The sequence below is a fragment of the Cynoglossus semilaevis genome, chromosome 8, assembly GCF_000523025.1.
Source record: "Cynoglossus semilaevis isolate Cse_v1.0 chromosome 8, Cse_v1.0, whole genome shotgun sequence".
NCBI lineage: Eukaryota > Metazoa > Chordata > Actinopteri > Pleuronectiformes > Cynoglossidae > Cynoglossus > Cynoglossus semilaevis.
In genome coordinates this window covers 8,786,251-8,804,501 of record NC_024314.1, presented here as the reverse complement: position 1 = coordinate 8,804,501, position 18,251 = coordinate 8,786,251, and positions in this window count along the sequence as shown.

Genomic DNA, 18,251 nt, shown 5'->3' with positions numbered 1-18,251 from the left:
TTTGTGAGACCTAAAGCAACGGTGGATATAATTAGAGCTCTCTATGCCCCCAGCAATCTTATGCTGGCTTATGCATGTTGAATGTGACATGCTGTGAAAAACATACGCAGATGATGTCACAGCGCCGCACTGCAGTGTTAAGTGTAAATGAAAGGCTCTGAATCATGAATAACATCTGGCTTCTCCAAAGTCTCAGCTTCAATAAATTAAACAAGGTCTGACCCAGGATTCCTGAAGTGTTGTCAAATCCTGCAGCGCGGGCTGGTGTTGCATGGCATGACAGATTCTGCTTTTAAATTTTAGGGCTAGATACATAAGCGTGCAGCTGCTCCTGAAATTTTGAAACAGTCTCAAAGATGTGTGTTGTCAGGATGGAGAAAACTGCTGGAGTATCACACTGACTAGTCTGCGCCCTGGAGGTTTTCTTCTAATAGGAGAACAGATCCACAACTCTGATGAGTAATGAAGGTGATTTTGAGCAAATGGTGGAATTACATTTAACGGGGGCGGGTGATGTGGCTCTATATCACGTTGTTGTCTGACAGGGAAAATTAACTGGGATTTACTAAAACACAGGGAACATCATTTCCTTCCTTTCTCCTGCTCTCAGTGAAATGTGCCAGTGTAATGTTCTATTTCTTTATCATGTACACCCACCTTTTTCCAATCTATATCAATACTAACCTCCCCCCTGAAAGTCATACACGTTCAAGATCCCCATCAACATCTACATATCAGAGCAGATTATATTAAATGGTGTCATCTAACACCAAATCAAACCGTATTCTGGTCCTATACAGACCTTAATGGCTGTGGAGGCGTCCATTTCTTATGTGCACCTATATTTCTACGATTATATTTCTGACATCACACCTTTATACTAGCTCCTTCTACTGAGGTAGGAACTTGTGGACACTGCAGTTTAAATTTAAGCCATAAACCATAAGCCTTTAGAAATATTTGCTTCGGTGTTGTTGATGCAAGAGTAATTGAGTTAAAAATATATTCGAGGTAACTGTCAGTTGCTGTAGCGGTACTCTAATCTTACTACAATGCTGCTTCCTGCTCAACATATCAGTACCTTAATACATGCAGTGCCTTCCTAGATAGTATTTGTTTTCTTGTAGTAAGGCACCGTGTTAAAGAAAGGAGAACATGCTGCAGGGACATTGTCCTCGTGAGTTTTGAGTCTCATTGATAGCGCTTGCTTTTAGACAGCATAACGCATGGAATGTTGGGTTAGCAGAGAACTATTTTTTTTTCAACTCTAAATTTGAAAAATTGCTTTGTCAGGACTTTGTAGAAAATCCCTCCAGCAGAAAAATCCCCCTTTTTTGTGATTTTTGCTGGTTTAAGACTCCTCAGGCAGTGAAGCTTTTCTCACTCTTTTAATCAGCTGTGTTGTTGAATTGCTACTGTTGAAAAGACATGGACATGTAACATCCAGCAGAAGTTACAGGTTCAGTATCAGTAAACATCAGATTAAGGGACTGCTGAAGGACGACAGCATCAAGGATTTATCCCAGAGGACACTAGACGGTCCAGTTGACTATGCAGTGGCATCGTCTCACTAAAGCTGGAATTGGACAAATACAAACATCCAGGAACTTGACACTGTAGCTCGAATGGTATGAAGTTGATTTTTCGCAATTTCATTTCATTCAGATCGAATGTCACTCCCTTTCTTTGTAGCAGGACGCCTGTTATAACAGATGATGACTCGCAGACGGCAGTGACACCACACCCTCCGCTCGCCTGTGTGTCAGCTTACACTGTACCCTCATTCTAACACGGTGTCTGTGTGCGGTCGGTTACCCAGGTGCAAGGCATGCATCATAGACCCGAGCTGATACACTGACGTGACAGCTGTGGGCAGTGGAAGGGGAGAACGAAGGGAGTCTCAGCATTGAACTCAGAAGAATACATTAACCCTTAAAGTGACTGATGTGCCTCGGATTCAAACGCAAATCACTACTCCGGCATTGCATATGCATATTTTCTCTTTCATTTACTAACATCAAGGCTACACTATACTCCTTGGCAGTGATTTACTATAATAAAATGTATAAATAGTGCAATAGTATGAGTAAATGTGTAAATAAATATATATAGAAGAAATAGTAAAACATGAAAACATAATTGGTACAGTATATGTGAAGTGAGAATGTTGACGTCTAATGTCGTCAGTGCCATGGTATCTGGTATCATATACACACTGTGGTTGTAACCATGGCACTGACAACAATAGACGTCAACATTCTTCAGTGGATTATATTTTAACTTGATTCGGCTGCGACTTAAGTTAATATTTAAATGGACACAACATCACACTGTGGCTTTTATGTGTGGCTCGTGCTACGGCTAATATGTGTCTTTGGGTCTTTATGCTCCTTGATTATGTGGACACAGAGGTCTGACCAAGTACATTTTTCGCAGATGGATAATTTACAGGTTATTGTTACCCTTTGAGCCTCACTGAGTTGTAGTGCAAACCCTTGGTAGCTGAGATGGCAGGTTTTACCTCTTGATGACCTTTTGGTGCAAAGTAAACAAACAGGGACAACAGCACGGGTGAAGCGTAGCACTGGATTTACATCTCCTTTGCAATATAGGACTTCCTGTTTACTGTGACTGCAATAAAGGAAGGTTAGCATTAACCTCTAGCCTCTGACCCTGGGAAACCTCAAGTACAAACAATTATTAATAATATAGTAATAATTATAATTTTGTTCAAAATCTCACTTATAACCATAGACCAGACAAACTCAGTAATAAGGCATGTTTTCTGGACTCTTGTACTAAAGCGCCGTACCTGGTGAAAAGTCATTCACCATGGGGAGAGCTCTGATTACGCTGTCCTGTTTACACCATATTATATATGTGACAACCAGGAAATAAAGACAGTGTGTGCGTGACACAGTGTAACGTGGCCAAGTGTTAAAGAAGCAAATAACCTGGCAGTGGCCGGTGTTTATCCAAGTGACCCGAGGAATCAGGACGTGAAACGTGTGTATGTGTATGTGCGCAGCACGTTAGTGACCAGAAATATGGCTTGTAGCCACGTGCGCTGCAGTTCCAAGTGCTGACTTTAAATAACTTCTCTGTAAACACATCCTGACTGTTTCCTTAGCTCCCCTTGTCCAGGCACTGACGGGCCATCCCATGTCCTCGACTGTCGGCTGTGAGAAATAAACATTACATTTGCACTGACAAGGAGTCGGCAGTAAGGGGAGCAGATAGTCTAACATCCACTTCTGATGATGATGCTAATTAATTGGGCAGTGTTGTCTGAATGTAAACACACACACACAGCCAGACACATATGCAGACACATTCCTATTTATAGGCGCAGGTTGCATAAGCTCCTCTCAGACGAGCAGGGTGTTCTCATTTTGTCAGTATCAAACACAGAAAAGCTGTAAATGACCAGATTATTTTTACACACACTGTACATCACACCCCGCTCCTATTTGGCACACTCTGTGCCACCCATCGGGTTCCACGGCGAACAAAAATGTCAACAGCCGACTCTATTTTTGACCATCTGCTCCAAAAGCGAGGCATGCTCGAGTCACAGACACTGTGATGTGAAGCCGCATCCGTGATGTGCCTGGCATGTGGAGCGAGAGGGAGGAGGGCGTCTCACCCGAGGGCCCGGCAGCATCCTCCGTGTCACCATGGACGCACACACTGTGCGGCTAGTTTCACTAATGTGTGTTACATTAGCATGATGGGGGACGGAGGGGAGAGGAGGGGAGAGAAGAGGAGAGGAGGGAAGGGGGAGGGCAAAGGGGGAGGGCGAAGGGGATGAGGCAAGGGGAGAAGGCGATCCTCCACATCTTGGATGGAGAAGAAGAGAGTTGTACCCGTGTGCTTGACTCATGGTGTAAACATCTTGTGTCAGATGAAATAGTCTGAGGTCAGGAGTGTCTCAACAAAAGTGTCTCGGTCCACCTCTGTCTTTTCTCAGTTCTAAGCATGTGTGTGTGTGTGTGTGTGTGCGTGTGTGTGTTATTTGTGAGATAGGAATGTGAAACCTAATCTGAGCAGGCAGGAGGGAGGGAGTGAGGGAAGTGGTGAGGGGAGCGCAGTGGGTTTTCTTTTTAGAAGAATTACCCCTATGTGTTGCCACTTTCCCGCAGAGTTTCTGGCTTCGCCTCGGTGCGAGTCTCCTGCCACTGCACAACTTTTGCGAGACGTTGTTCACAGTGTTTCCACTTTATGTCCACATAAAAACCCTAATGAAGTAAATCTGCCAGGGTGATGTAACATCATTTGGTCCACATTCAGATATGACTCAGCTGGTTAAGTGCTGTCACTGCCTCCCTCGTCTGTTTGAAAAGAATGGCTGGTCTGCGTGGTTATTGTAATAATTAATTAATCCACCCAAATTAAACTGAATATTATCACTTATGATCAACCCAAACCAGCTTCTTTTGTTGCTGTTACGCACTAATGTAAGGTTTGACAAATTTCTTGATTAAACAGACCATCATTTTTTTTTTTACATTTGTGCAGCATTGAACCAGTATGCCAAGTGTTTGATGATTCAGGATGATATAAAATTAAAACAGCTTACATTTAATTTATTTGCTAGCGTTTATAATTTCAACCCAATAAACCCTAAAAACATTGCATTATCCAAATGTATCCTTAAGAACCTCTACATCTAGTCTCCATGTTACAGCACTCATTGGTGTTTTAACGTTTCTATACTTTTGGGCTTGTTTTTTATTTGCTTTCTTAACGTTTTCATGGGCAGATTTTAGGGACCGTATCCAAAAAGCTACTTTCTTAAGGTTTGTACTCAGGGTTGACAGATGCTTCCTGTGGAGGAGAGAGGAAGACAAAATGTGAGCTGTAATTATGTTTATGAAGTCTTCCGTTCAATTTGACACCGTAAATGTAATGCTATTCACAAACTCAAAAGACAATGAAAGGATTCCTTTCATGTCCCCTGATAATGCTACATTTCTGACAAGCTTCTCGTGATGACATTAGATGGACGCTGTTTCCTGGACTTGTTTTGATTGGTGTAAGAAATGTAATGTTACTGTTGTCACAAGAGTGGGCAGCCTTCTGGAAGCTTTTCAGCAGCATCTTCCATCTTTTTGTGTTCTTGCTTGTCAAAGACGATGCAAAGTCTGATTTGTTTGTTTGTTTGTTTTTCGTCGGAAGTTGCTTCTTTTGAATTGATGCAGCAGAAAGGGGGAGAAGAAAAGAATCTGTGATTCATCTCAATCAGCTGCCTGGAGCTGTTGCAGTAGAGACTTCTGGTGACTGATGAAAGAGTAATCGATCGCTTCTCGTACAAACTCAGATGTTTAAGTGAGTGTACACTTGCTCATACCGCTACACAGCTGACACATTTTTCTTTCTGCTGGCTGCTCCTCTCCCAGGGCGTACTCACCTCGCTGGAATATGTCTCATATTCCTTCTCCTTGCACCGCCATCTTTAAAACTTTCTTATTTTTCGAAGTCTGCTCGACCTCAGCTTGCACTCTGACATCCATGTTTCTACTTCCATCATCCCGGTCACTCCCAATGACGACGTCAACATCTTGCTCAACCCAAGATACCAACCATAAATTTTCAAACAATTAGTTACATCACTGATTTTTTCTTTTTTTTTGGTAAGCAACGTGAGTCATTGCTCCCATATGAAATCATGAACTAATGGCTCTTCCACCGCTCGGAGACAATCACCATTGTTTGGTTTCATTTCACCCTTGCCTCATAAATATTACTCAGCTAAATTACCTCATAGCAGCAAATTGTCACGCATGTGTTCCACCACCTTGAGCACAAAGACTGCGGTGCACAGCACCACTCGGGTCTGAGCAGTTGATTCATTTGTCTACAAAAATCACTCGTCGGGAGAAGCCCCGAATGTTGCATCTCCATATTTGTGTGCGAGTCACATCTACACAAATAAGAGCCTCGAACATTTCCCTAATGTTCACTGCAGCAAAATCACATTTCAGCCTTATTTATGCTGCTGTCTATACCTGCAGACATAATTTCACCCTTAATCTTTTAAAGACACTCTTAACTTGCTATATATTATGGATTTCAGCATGCCATCAGCCCTTTAAGGGAAAGGATGAATTATTTGTGTCATTACTTTTGCTGCTGATAGGAAGAGTTTTGCATAATAAACAGCCCAGACAAGTGAAAAATTAATGAGCAGTATTTTCTTTTTCGCAGATTTGTGTTGCATGCAGTGTGATGTTTGCAGACGACTAAAGGAAAAAGAACATAAACAAAGAAAAAAATACTTTTATTGTTGGGATATTAGCCAACCGTGAATTTATAACACTGTTGTTCTTTTGCTAAGTATTTGTTTTTCATCACTTACCGCAGTTTGTCGTGTTAATTCACTCGATAAGAGTCGCCCTCAGTTTTGGGAGTTTTAGAAACAGAGGATCACAGCTTTAGAGCAGGATACACTTGGTTAAACTGCCAGAGCTTCTTTTTTTTTAATATTCAGCTTCTGTCAGTAAAAGGCGAAAAAAAAAGTTTCTCACATTCTCTGAAGCTTAAAAAGAAAGGGAGACAGAAGGGGGGAAACAGCTTCATGGGTGAAAGCCCTCAAACATGAATATTTAATGGTTGCATTTTAACCAGAGTCATAAAATCCAAGAGGATGTGGCTGAAAAGAGCAGCAGTGCAGGGTGTGCAAAGCAGGCTACATTGTTTCTTTAAAGTCTGAGGCCGGTGCCTCAAAGTCATGTAGCCCTTCTGTGGATGCAGACTGAGTCAAGTGTGTGGATAATTTAATGCCCGGGCCACGTTTAGCAACGTGTTGCAGCCTGTTTTTTTGCAGTGTAAGCAGGTTGTTCTACAGGCTGATGAAGAAATCCTGGACCTTATGGAGCTAAATTGAAAATGTTTCATTTTGACACTTCCTCAATGAACTCACTGAACTTATTCTATTTGGCCTGTTGACCAGTTTCAGGGGAAACTTACAAGATGCAGTTAGAGCTTAGTTAACTTTGAGCCATACATTAAAAAAAAAAAAAAAAAAATTATTTTTTATATGTGGATATTTAACGATCAACCTCTTCTTCTTTTTCCCTCTTCCTTTTTCTGGTCTTGTCATGCATTTTTAAAATTCTGTTCAGCCCTCCACTGAGCCAGTCTTGCAGCAGACAGACAGTGAGCTGATTGTTAAGTTTGATGAAGCTGCGTGTTTGTGTATGGCTGGCTTTATTTTCCTGTATGTAAGCTTTACTTCACCAAGGTAATCATTTGTCATCCAATATTGAACCCAGTTAAATGGACTCGTAAATTGCAATCACTTAACTCAGTCCAGCTGTTGTACTTAATATTGCTTTGTGGAAAAGGTCAGCTGACGCTGGCTCAGCCTTCAGCCACACAGATAATACAGATACCTCTTTTATGAGTGTTTTTAATCTGTTTTAAAACTAAGAAATAAAAAGACATTGACAGTTCAGACTTTAACAGCAGCAGTGCAGGGTTCACAGCAGCTACTGTTTATGTTTCCCTACCTTAGATATGCTTAATGCAGTGTTTAAAGTCTGCGTGTGTTTGGCAGGTTTCAGATAAACCACAGTGGATGCCCTTAAGGGAAGTGCAATAAAAGGCTTTTCCCACTGAAAGGTCCAAAGTGCAGTTGTCCACTCAGCGCAGCAACAATGGAGCGGTTGTGCAAACGGAGTCATCCGCGGCACTGGCACGCCTGGCACACCATCTTATCAGAGGTGTAGTGTGCTCTGAGCAGGAGCAGGTTTTGTGTGTGTGTGTGTGTTTTGCTTCAATACTAGTATCACAATTACAAAGGCTTTATTTTATTAACTTGGATTACACAATGATAACAACACAATTCCATTAAATATCTGAGCAGCGGCTTCCAACACTTAATAGCATTATTGATTAATACTCTGAATGGGCAATCAATGGCTTTGTCCGTGCGACATCACAGCAAACTGTAAACAAATCCTCATCGTGCCCCAGACCGTACAGTGACCTGTTTATGTTGGAGATCATTTAGCGCTTTTAAAACTTGCAGTGGAATAAAACAGGAGCAAAAATCACATCCTGCACAGGAAAAAAAACAACAACAAAACGTATCAAGTTTGAGACTCGTGCAGAACACAGTTTGTTTTACGAATCCAAGAAGCATTAAGAAATGTGCTGAAGAGGTAATCCTCCGTATATAAACTGACATGTTGTTCAATCCGTGCCAAACAACAGCAGCGTCTGCCACGTCATGAAGAGTTTGTGATACACCAGCCGAAGGAGAGCTGCAGCGAAGAGTTGAATAATCGGCTTGTGGGGCGACAGAAAAATGATCAGCGTGGGCCTTTGTAATTGATTAATCACTAAAGTGATGTACCAAACCTGGTCTAAGCTTTTCATCCGAGGGGATTAGCTGCTGTTCCTAGTCTCACAGGAGGGTAAATGAATATCTCTGCCGAGAATTTGTGACACCAAAAATATGTCGTAAAAAGAACTGAAAGACTCTTTTTTCGTGTTCACTCTAAGGCAGGGCTGTCATTGCGGTCAACCCAGATGCCCAGGGGTTCCCACGGTAGTTTATGGTAAATGTAAACTATATAAAAATAACATTATAATATCAATAATAATTATTGAATAGTGAATTGTGTGAAGTTACTGATTTTTCATATTAAAATATTTACGATTGATTTCGGCTAAATATTTATATTTATATTAATAACACTACCTGAGACAGCATCACCTGAACAGATGTGACATGGCCATAAACGACGGATAAGCACAGGTAGACTTATCAGAGTGTCAATATTTGAATTATTATTCTTATCATAGTAATACGCAGTAATACGTTCCCGACTGTCTGCTTTTCTGGTTCTTAAAACTGTGGAGAAAATATCCATATTTAGCAGCAGCGCTCATTGGTAGCTGATATATGTTTCTTAGATGTGTTTGAGGTTTTTGCAGGAGCGTATTGTGTTCACAGAGGGTTTACTGACTTGCACGATAGTCTGTAGTGCTTTCACAGCATTTCCTCTGGGACACAACACTTGGTGGGGAAGAAGAAGGAAGTCTCAAGGTGCATGTGTTAGGCTTCTGATGTGACTCGGGGTTGGTAAATATTTAGAGAGCAAACATTTTGATACCAGTAAGAATTATAGATGAGGGAAACATGTTTTTTTTTTTTCTGTTTGTTTTCACTAATGTAAATGTCAGTGTATTCCAGTGTACTATGCCCGATTTGTGCAGTACTGCTAGACACTCAAATTATTTAAGCAGATTTTTTTTTTTTCTAAAAATCCCACACTGGAAATCACCTTGTTTTTCAGAGTCTGGCTTATTTTGATGTAGTTCGCCCACTTACACTCATTCCCTTTGTTCCAAAGCTGTCCAATTCATCAGCAGGGATCGTTTCCGCCCACAAACAACCAACATATTTGTTCTTCTGCTTCACCTTGTTGGCTTTGTAGAGGGAAGGTGCCAAAGGTGGATGTTAAACATGTCAAGTGCTATCTGCCTCATTTACTTGGCCGCTGAATATTCATGGGCTCTGATACTGGTGTCAGCCTTCAGTGAGGCGTGCAGAGAACCAGCCACAGCCCCTGCCGTCATCAAACAAGGCTGACCCTTCCCTCATTCGGGTGATACGCCATCCTTTTTTTGCGTCTGCCCAAACATTACAGTTAGTGTAAATTTTTGGCGTCGGTTTCTCTCAGTGTTTCTGATAATAATTTGCATGGCATCAAACCGTTTTTTTGAGCACGCTCTCAGGCGCTCAAGGACAAGTCAGTAAGAACGCTCCATGAAGAAGAGAAGAACGTAGGGAGCAAAAGGAGGAGCAGATATGACCACATGTTCTGCAGTCATGCCCATTCACTTCCAATGACACTGTTAGGGCAGAGCTTTGACCGACGTGGGGAACACACAGCCTCTTTACTTGCATCCATGCGTTTCTTCTGTGCTCCCAGTAAAAAAAAGGCACCCAGATTCTTGAGCATTTCGGGAGTGATCCCCTCCCCCCTTGACTTCCCCCATCGCAGCTCGGTCCCGTCTAGACTGCGGCTGTTTGACAGAGCCACCACATTGCGGTGCAGGGTCAGATTCACTTAGCATGGTTGCCGAGATTGCAGTGGTTGTCTCATTAAATATATGTTTCCTGTGTTAACATGAAAAGCTCGTGTTCTCTGTTGTTTTGTGCCTCAGATGAAAGGCCCCCCCTACAGGCTGCTTTCTCTCAAACTGTCAATGTGCTCAGTGCTGCCTGGAGGTCAATCATTTGCAGGCTGTTGGAATTGGGTTTGAACATTAGTGAAGTCAAAATGCCAATAGTAAAGGTGAAAACGCAATACGGAATCTGTGTTGATTCCAAACTTTACTAGAAAAATGAAAACTTTCTATAGAAAACTCTTCACTAAGGAATGTATAGATACATATATATACATTTATACACATATGTATATATATTAAATAGCTAGAAATAGCATTAAGTATACTATATATAGTATTTATATATAGTATAAATTTGGACTACACTACAAGTTTGGCAACTTACCTTCCTTTAATTTGACTACTCTGGTTTAACTTTTTAATCAAAGTAGGTCAGAGTTTTACCTCAAATAAACTTAATTAGATTAGATTAAGTTAATTATTAATTAGATGATTCATTATGAAAACAGAAATCTTGTCTTGTTGTGCTCCAGAACTGCAGTGATTAACTTAAGATAATTAATATTGACATTAATTTGACTCAAACTCAAACTGTATCATGATATTATTTCCATTTTAGTTCAGTCAAAGAATTAAAAAACACATACTTTATATAATTGTTCTGTTTGTGTTTTTTCTTCTTCTTATTTATTTGCATTGGACTTCCCCTTTACTATTCTGTCACTTATTTACTAACTTGGATCCCTCATATTGACTCTAAGTTGTGTACTTATGCTAAGTTGCCTTTCACCTCCGGCTTTGTGAGGAAGGAAGCAGGAAACCTCTTTGATTCTAAATCTTGATACATGGAAGTTGCTGTGCTGTGGGGAAATCCAGCTCCTGTCATCTTGCTGTTGGTTCGTATTGATTGGTCAGGTTAAATTGGACTCCTGGATGGAAGTTGCATCAAATAGTTTGTCGTTCTATTTTTCCAAACCCGTCTCACAGCCGGGGTAATAACTGCATCAGAGACTGTCTCCAAGTTGAAGCGTTTCCTGTTGGTGACAAAAAGAGAGGTTTCCAGCCTCGGTGTTTTCCCTTGTAACAAGACTGGGGGAAAGTTGACCTAGTGAGTAATTGTGACAAACATAGCCAAGGGGTAGCTGAGTGTGGCCCCACCCCCTCCCTACTGTAGCAGTTAAAAATAAAAACCTCTTTGCTCCTGTGATTTGTATTGACATGTATTTTTAACCAGATAAAATAAGGAATTTGCTACAGCCTGAAAGAATCCCCCGCATTGCACGGGTGACATGGTCTGCTGTGGGTGCTGGTTGGCTTTTGATGAGGGCAGCATGAGTGTAATGATGAAATGGAAATGTTCCAGTGCAGTGAGCACTTGCACATTACAAAGTAATTGGAGATTGCCAATGAAGAACTCTGCACGATACAGTATGCTTTCCATTCTTCCCCACAGAGAGACAGACCACAAGGTTTGATTATGTTTGCCGTTAACCAAGCGCCTGCCATACTTGAGCAGAACGAGATCCTGCTCAGACAAGGTGTGCAGGGTTGAAAAGTGAGGGGCTGACGGCACACGTTTAATCTGTTTAACCAACACGCCATTTGAATCTGATCCAATCTCTGGTTTCCACTGCTGAGGTGTTTCCACAATACAAGGACACGCACAGGAGTCAGCACAAATGGGCTCTGGCATGCTATCATTGATTCATGAGACATGAGTGAGTGTCGTGTGTGAAATGATTGACAGCCTATGGATTGCCCGGGATCCTGAGCGTAAGTGTTGCATTGTCGATCGTTTTTGAGGCAGGTGTTGGAGGCTCACGTTAGCCTCATTTCACAAAGGAAAGAATTAAGACGAGCCTTTCTTTAGCCGCTCCTTGTCTGTTTGACACTGAAGGGTTGGAGCGTGTTCACTGGAAAGCTGATAAATGATTGATAAGAGAAGCAAAGCTGCTTCAAGTCCTGCTCTGAGGACATTAATAATGAAGGACACTTTGAGCGCTTTAGTGACATATGGAAGACAAGACCACATCCTGGATTTAGCTCTTTCATTTAACATCTTCTGTTTGGTTTTATGCTGCTTTCTTCTTTTCCCATGTTCTTAAAATGTACTGTAATTTCTTGCTAATGAGGAATACTGTTTTCTTTGTCCTTTTTTCTGGAGGTCCGTCGTATTGCTTCTCCTCATAGATAGGATCTAATTATAGAAATCATAATTATTATGATTTTAATGAATTATTTCTAACACATATGTCCCACAATTCAATATTCTTAATCCCATGTCCCACCAATCAATCCAAACTCAGCCTGTTTCAATGGTATATTGAATCCTGCTCTTGTGTGTAAAATGAACCAATCAGAGGCAGACGCTGCCTTCACTGTGGTCAAAGAAAATGTTATTGTAGCACCATTACCACAACAAATTACAGGTAAACTGGGTAGTGTTTGAGTCATATAATACAGTTAAACTTAAACTGGATTTTCACCTGAAAGGAAAATACTGATGTACCAGTAGAAATAAGTTTTGTTGTATAATTTGAAGACATTATGAAATTGTCATAATTTGTTTTTAAATGCATTCTTGGTTATTAACAGTCCTGTTTCAAGTAACTATTAGAAAGACTTTTATATTTTACCTGAATGTTTTCAATTTGTTAATGGGAGAAGTGTTCCATGGAGTGTTTGACTTTAGAAACCTAACCTTTAACAATTTAATTAAAAATGCCTGTACTGCAGTGTCAAACTGCATGGTGTTGTTTTCACACATTTATATTGACTGATCACATAGAGAGATAAAATGGGTTAAGTGAGCGTCAGAGAAGACTGTTACAGCCCAGCAGGCATAATGACTGTTGGACAGAACTAGAACAACCACGTCCTCTCTGTTTTTACCCTGATCTCACCGTACAGTCTGTTTGGTTTTGATCACATCTTACACAATGCTCCGTATCTAGACTCCAAACGTTCACTTATCTTATAGATGTTTTTTTTTTGCACATGTTGCAGGTATCTTAAACTGCTGATGCTGGTCACTGACTGACAAGCTGACTGACACGATGGATAATAAAATGGATAATCTCATCATTTGGATTAGTCACAAATAAAAACTGGTATGAAACACTGCCTGCTGTTAGTCAACATACTGCAAAGACATGTTTTTTGATCATATTTAGCTTGATTGATCACGTCTACTGCGCAATTAATCCGATTTAATTTTTTTATCGATTGACAGACACTACAAATGACAGCGATACTCCGATTAGTTCACGGGGAGTGTGTTCAGCACTAACTCTCCACCAGGCTGTGCTTATGGTGATGCTTTTCCTGTTCTACAGTTCACTTCAGAGTTGAGTGCCAGAGGCACCACAACATATAATAGATGTTGGAAGAGGAAAAGGGAAGATGAGGAGATGCTTTTTGGCAGCGCTGCTGCAGTGTGAAGCTGCTTCTCCCATCTGTAGTAAAGATCCTGCTACCACGTCTGTGTGTGTGTATGTGTGTGTGTGTGTGTGTGTGTCTGTCAGGCTCCATGTCATCCTGCCATTGTTCAGGCAAGAAGTCAGCCCAGATTCCCATTGTTCTACAGTCAGATCTGTGGCTGCAGCCTGCTCTGCCCAGTATCTCTGCACTTTGTCTTATCTGAAGGATAGTGTCGGTAGTGTTGCCACCAGTTTTTACGCTCGTACCATCTTTTAGCATACCGTAGTCTTGAATCTCCACATTTGTGATAGTATTTACCTTTTTTTTTTTCTTGTTAGACTTTAAGTGAGAAAGAGCTTTGCCACAGATTGCATTCACAAGTCTCTGTCCTTCCACTGTAAACTGGCTTTGAACAGACAAGGAAGACATGCTTCAAAGTGGATCAAAGTGATTCCGCCCTCCCCCCTCTCTAAGTGGAGAGACATGTTGACATGGTCTCAGTCACAAGCTCAGTCGTTTGTGGAGGAGTGCACCGGCTAAGGATTCATCTGGATTGTGGGAAAGCGTTGTGGCTGAAAAGATGTTCAGACATTTGTTTTCCAAACAGCATTTGTCTGGTTTAATGTCAAACGGCACAGAGGATCTTTGTGCATTTAGTTTCCTCCTGTTAATGGAGCCCGACTGTTCAGAGTCCATTATATTGCGCGCAAGTCAATAAGTTCTTAGGCTCTAGGTTTTTGGACCCTTGAAAACAAAGAGTTTTGAAGTGACTTTTTCATAAGAGCTGAGTGAGACATTCCTTTAACAGGTCCTTAATGTGTTCCTTTCTCCAGTTGAACTCTGGAAACAGCTGAAGTTACTGTGATGTTACAGAAATCTGATGGACTTGTTTTTGTATCTCCTTGAAATTTGACACCAATAGAAAAGGCTGTGATATCCTTGAGTTCTTGGTGCTCATTATAATCAGGTATTACTGCACACAGATGCAGTGTCTAAACTGCTCTGCTCGGTCTTGAAGATTTGCCCCAGTAGTCACTTGACATTTTTTATCGTCCGTTGCCTTTGCTAGACACACCGAGAGAGAAATACCTGTCAGTGGTGAGCCTCGGGAAGCTGGGCCCATCTTCTCTCCAGGCAAGTTGTCACCACAGCTATTAAGACTAATAGCAGTATCCCGTGTTAAGCACTTTTAGCTGAATTCATGACCCGATCTGCCCGGAGCTGCAGGATCATTTCCACTTGTGTGTTTTTCTGCTGATACGTTTAATTTTTATCCTTTCCAGTTTCACAGCACTGGAGTGTGTCAAAAAAGGGAGTGATGGGGCCGTGGGCAAAAAACTGATTGGTCCAATTCTGTGTCTGAAAAATAGTCTTCCATATGAACTCTTGATTGCACCAGACTTGGATCCATCTCGTCTCGTCACCAATGCTGTTCATCCAGACCAGTGATGTGTAAATGCATGAAATTGCAATTTGCTTTTTTTTTTTTTTTTTCTGATGTCCATTACAACATTCCCCAAGAAAATAACTCAGTATCTAAAAATAAACCTCGGAGAAGAAAAAAAAAAGAACTGAAACTAAATAAACCTCGGAGAAGAAAAAAAAAAAACTGAAACTTGTTACTAAAGATTTTGAAGAAGAATTGTCCCTATTGGCTTTACTTTAGCCACTTGAAGTAAACCAATCACAGCACGTGTCACCTGTAAAGTTGGCAGACTGAAGGGTTCACGCTGAGCTTAAGGCAAAGACTTAATACTACAGTGGTTTACAGTGGAGTGTTGTTTTTATTACCCTCACTGAGGTTTGCACCATGATCTCTGTTTGTGTCTGCAACTGAGCTCTTTCAGCGTGTGTTCAAACTTCCAGAGAGGTAGAGTGATTCCAGAATTAATCTGGAGAGGTGTTGGTTCTGGAACAGACTGCACAGGTCTCTGCTCAGAGATGGACACTTGCTGTCACAACACCCTCCCAAATACAGACCATCCACATTCTCGCCTCAGTACATTACGTACCATTCCATAACAATGATTCCAAACAAACTGTGATCTCAAATTGCATTTTTTTTACATAGTGTTATAATGATGTATTTCACAAGTTCACAAGGTAAAATTCATGCCCTGGAGCTGAATTTTGACAGAGTGAGTATTAAACTGCAGTTCCAGACCTGAACCACCCATTTTTGCACATATTACCCCTTTAACACTATGACACAATGTGCTGCAACTTAGTTTTGTTTGTTATGGTTTTGTTTGTTATTAAATCTAATGGATGTGAGTAATCTACAACTATCAGGTTACTCACTGTCTCAATTCATACTGGTTCATAACCAAGAGATGGTTATCAGCATGTTAAGTGAGACATATGTTGTTGTGCACGTCTGCATGTGTGTCTTAGTCATAGAATGTGGGCCAATGAGACCAGTATCAAAGATCAGGCTTATTATCTGATGCCCAGTCTATCAGGTCAGTATCAGAACAGACATCCCCCGTGAACACTAGTTATTCAAACCACACTTTGGAAGTGTAATCCTTCCAGACACTCCTTGAGCTCTTGCCGGTCCTTCTTCAAAACCTCCTTCTGTCCTTCACTAGCGTTAGCAGATTTCCTGGAGATCACCAGAAGTTGCCGTTGGAGCACTCGTGCTTCTCTTTCTGCCTCTCGTTCGCGCTGCGGTGAGTGGTCCGTTTAATGCATTGTAATGGTTGACCATTATTTACGCCGGGGATAAACAAAGAGAAGTGAGGAATTGATGGAGTAATCCACTCTCGCAGTCATTAGGCATTGAGATGGAGGAGCTGGTTAGGAGCAGCCTCCTCCTTGTGCCTCTCGACTTGAGCAGCTAATGGAAATGGGACTCATTAAGACACCTTATACTCCGGCGCACCCAAGATCATGAGCAATTGCTAATTGATTGTTGTTAGCGCTCTTGCAATGAGACGCTCTGCCTCTCTTCTCATTTGTTATGAACGCCTTTGTTTTCACCCCCCCACACACACACCCCTCTGTATCTCCTTCACTTCATTATTGATGTTGCAGTTTTTCTTTCTGCTCTGCCTTTTTGCCTCGAGAGTCTTCAGCAGCTGAGTCATTTTACAGCTTTTATACCTGGGTGTACCTGCCGCAGAGACACTCCTGAGAAAACCCACAAGGACTGCCAGATCTGCCCTGTTTTCCATGAACACAGTGGTTAGGAGGGAAGAGAAAGCCTGCTAATGATTGTATGCATGTGAAACACGCACATGCCATAGGCGAGTGTAAAAGGGCGGATGTAGGAAATGTGCTTCAGCCAACACGGTCATGGTTGAATAGCAGGGAGAGGCAGGTCTCCCCGTGATGCTTCGCTTATTGGCTCTGGAAATTCCTTCCTCTTTCCTCTGGAACCGGCAGATTGTGTTCATCTCAGCCTTTATCACCCCCCCCCCCCTCCCAATAGTAATGTGCTCTCTCTCTCTCTCTCTCCCTGGATTCCTATGCGTATACGTCCTCTCCCCCTCTTTTTCCCCTCTCATGGCATTTTCTTTTTTCATTATTACAAGGAGAAGGAAAAGATAAGGGAGGGCGAGGAAAGAGAATGGGGTTGAAAATGCAAATACAGGTCTTTGGTTCATCCCTGTGACAGATCAGGCCTCATTACTCCCCCATCTCTCCTCTGCAGTTGGCTGGAAGGTCTGCCCTCAGTTTCTCTGCTTTGCTTGTCTTCATTACACTATGATATCTTTCACCTTTAGTAAACCCTCCTCTGTTCCCTGGGCCGGTGAGACGTGGAGAACAGCCAGGTGACCAGAGAGAGATTTGTGGCTGCCGGGCATGTGATTTGCTTTGCAGATGAAGCAGGACAGAGATGGGGAGGTGCAGGCATCATTTTTATGTCTGTGGTCAGACAGCGCTGCATTTCTTCGCTTTTGCGCTCTGCCAGCAGCCCACACCTCTCTCTTTATCTGCCTTGTGGGAGTTGCTACCACCTTCTCGGCTTCTCCCTACAATAGCAAAAGACTAGAAACAAAGGAAGAAAAATACAGACGCCCTCTCGGGCAGCTCTCACTTTTGAAATAAGATACACTGTAGGAAAAAGGAGAGCGGAGAGGAGAAAATAATATTGAAGCCATTAATTCACCTCAGACTTACAAAAGCACAAGCTGGTTGTTTTGAACTTGTAATAATGAGTGATCTCTCTCACAGCACAGCACTTCTTTATGCAGGTGACCCTCCTGGGTTGACAACAAGGCTTTCAACCATGTCTGGAGCAAACTATAATTCCTGCCTTTTTTTCAAACATGTATTTGGTATTTTTTTCTTTATGTAAAATGTGTAGAAAAATATTTACCTTTCATCCAGACTGGTTGTCTGCATAGTGATTTGGCAACAGTGAGAATTTTGGCACCACCTGAGTTTTTTAGCGAGGGCCACAATACAACCAGTGGATTGGTATTTACAGAACAGAACATCACTGCAACTGAGACATACATACACTTATATAAAATATATGTATTTTTTTTACCATTGCAGCTTCAAGAACAACACGAGTCACTTTAACTGTAACAGCTGTACTTTAATGATATTATTTCCACAGTACATTTCCTTTATTGCTTGCTGGCACATTTCGGTCTTTCTAACACAAGGCTTTTAGAAACTCCTCCACTGAAGAGAACATATTCCTGCCATCACTGTGTTCACTTCTCTCACTTCAT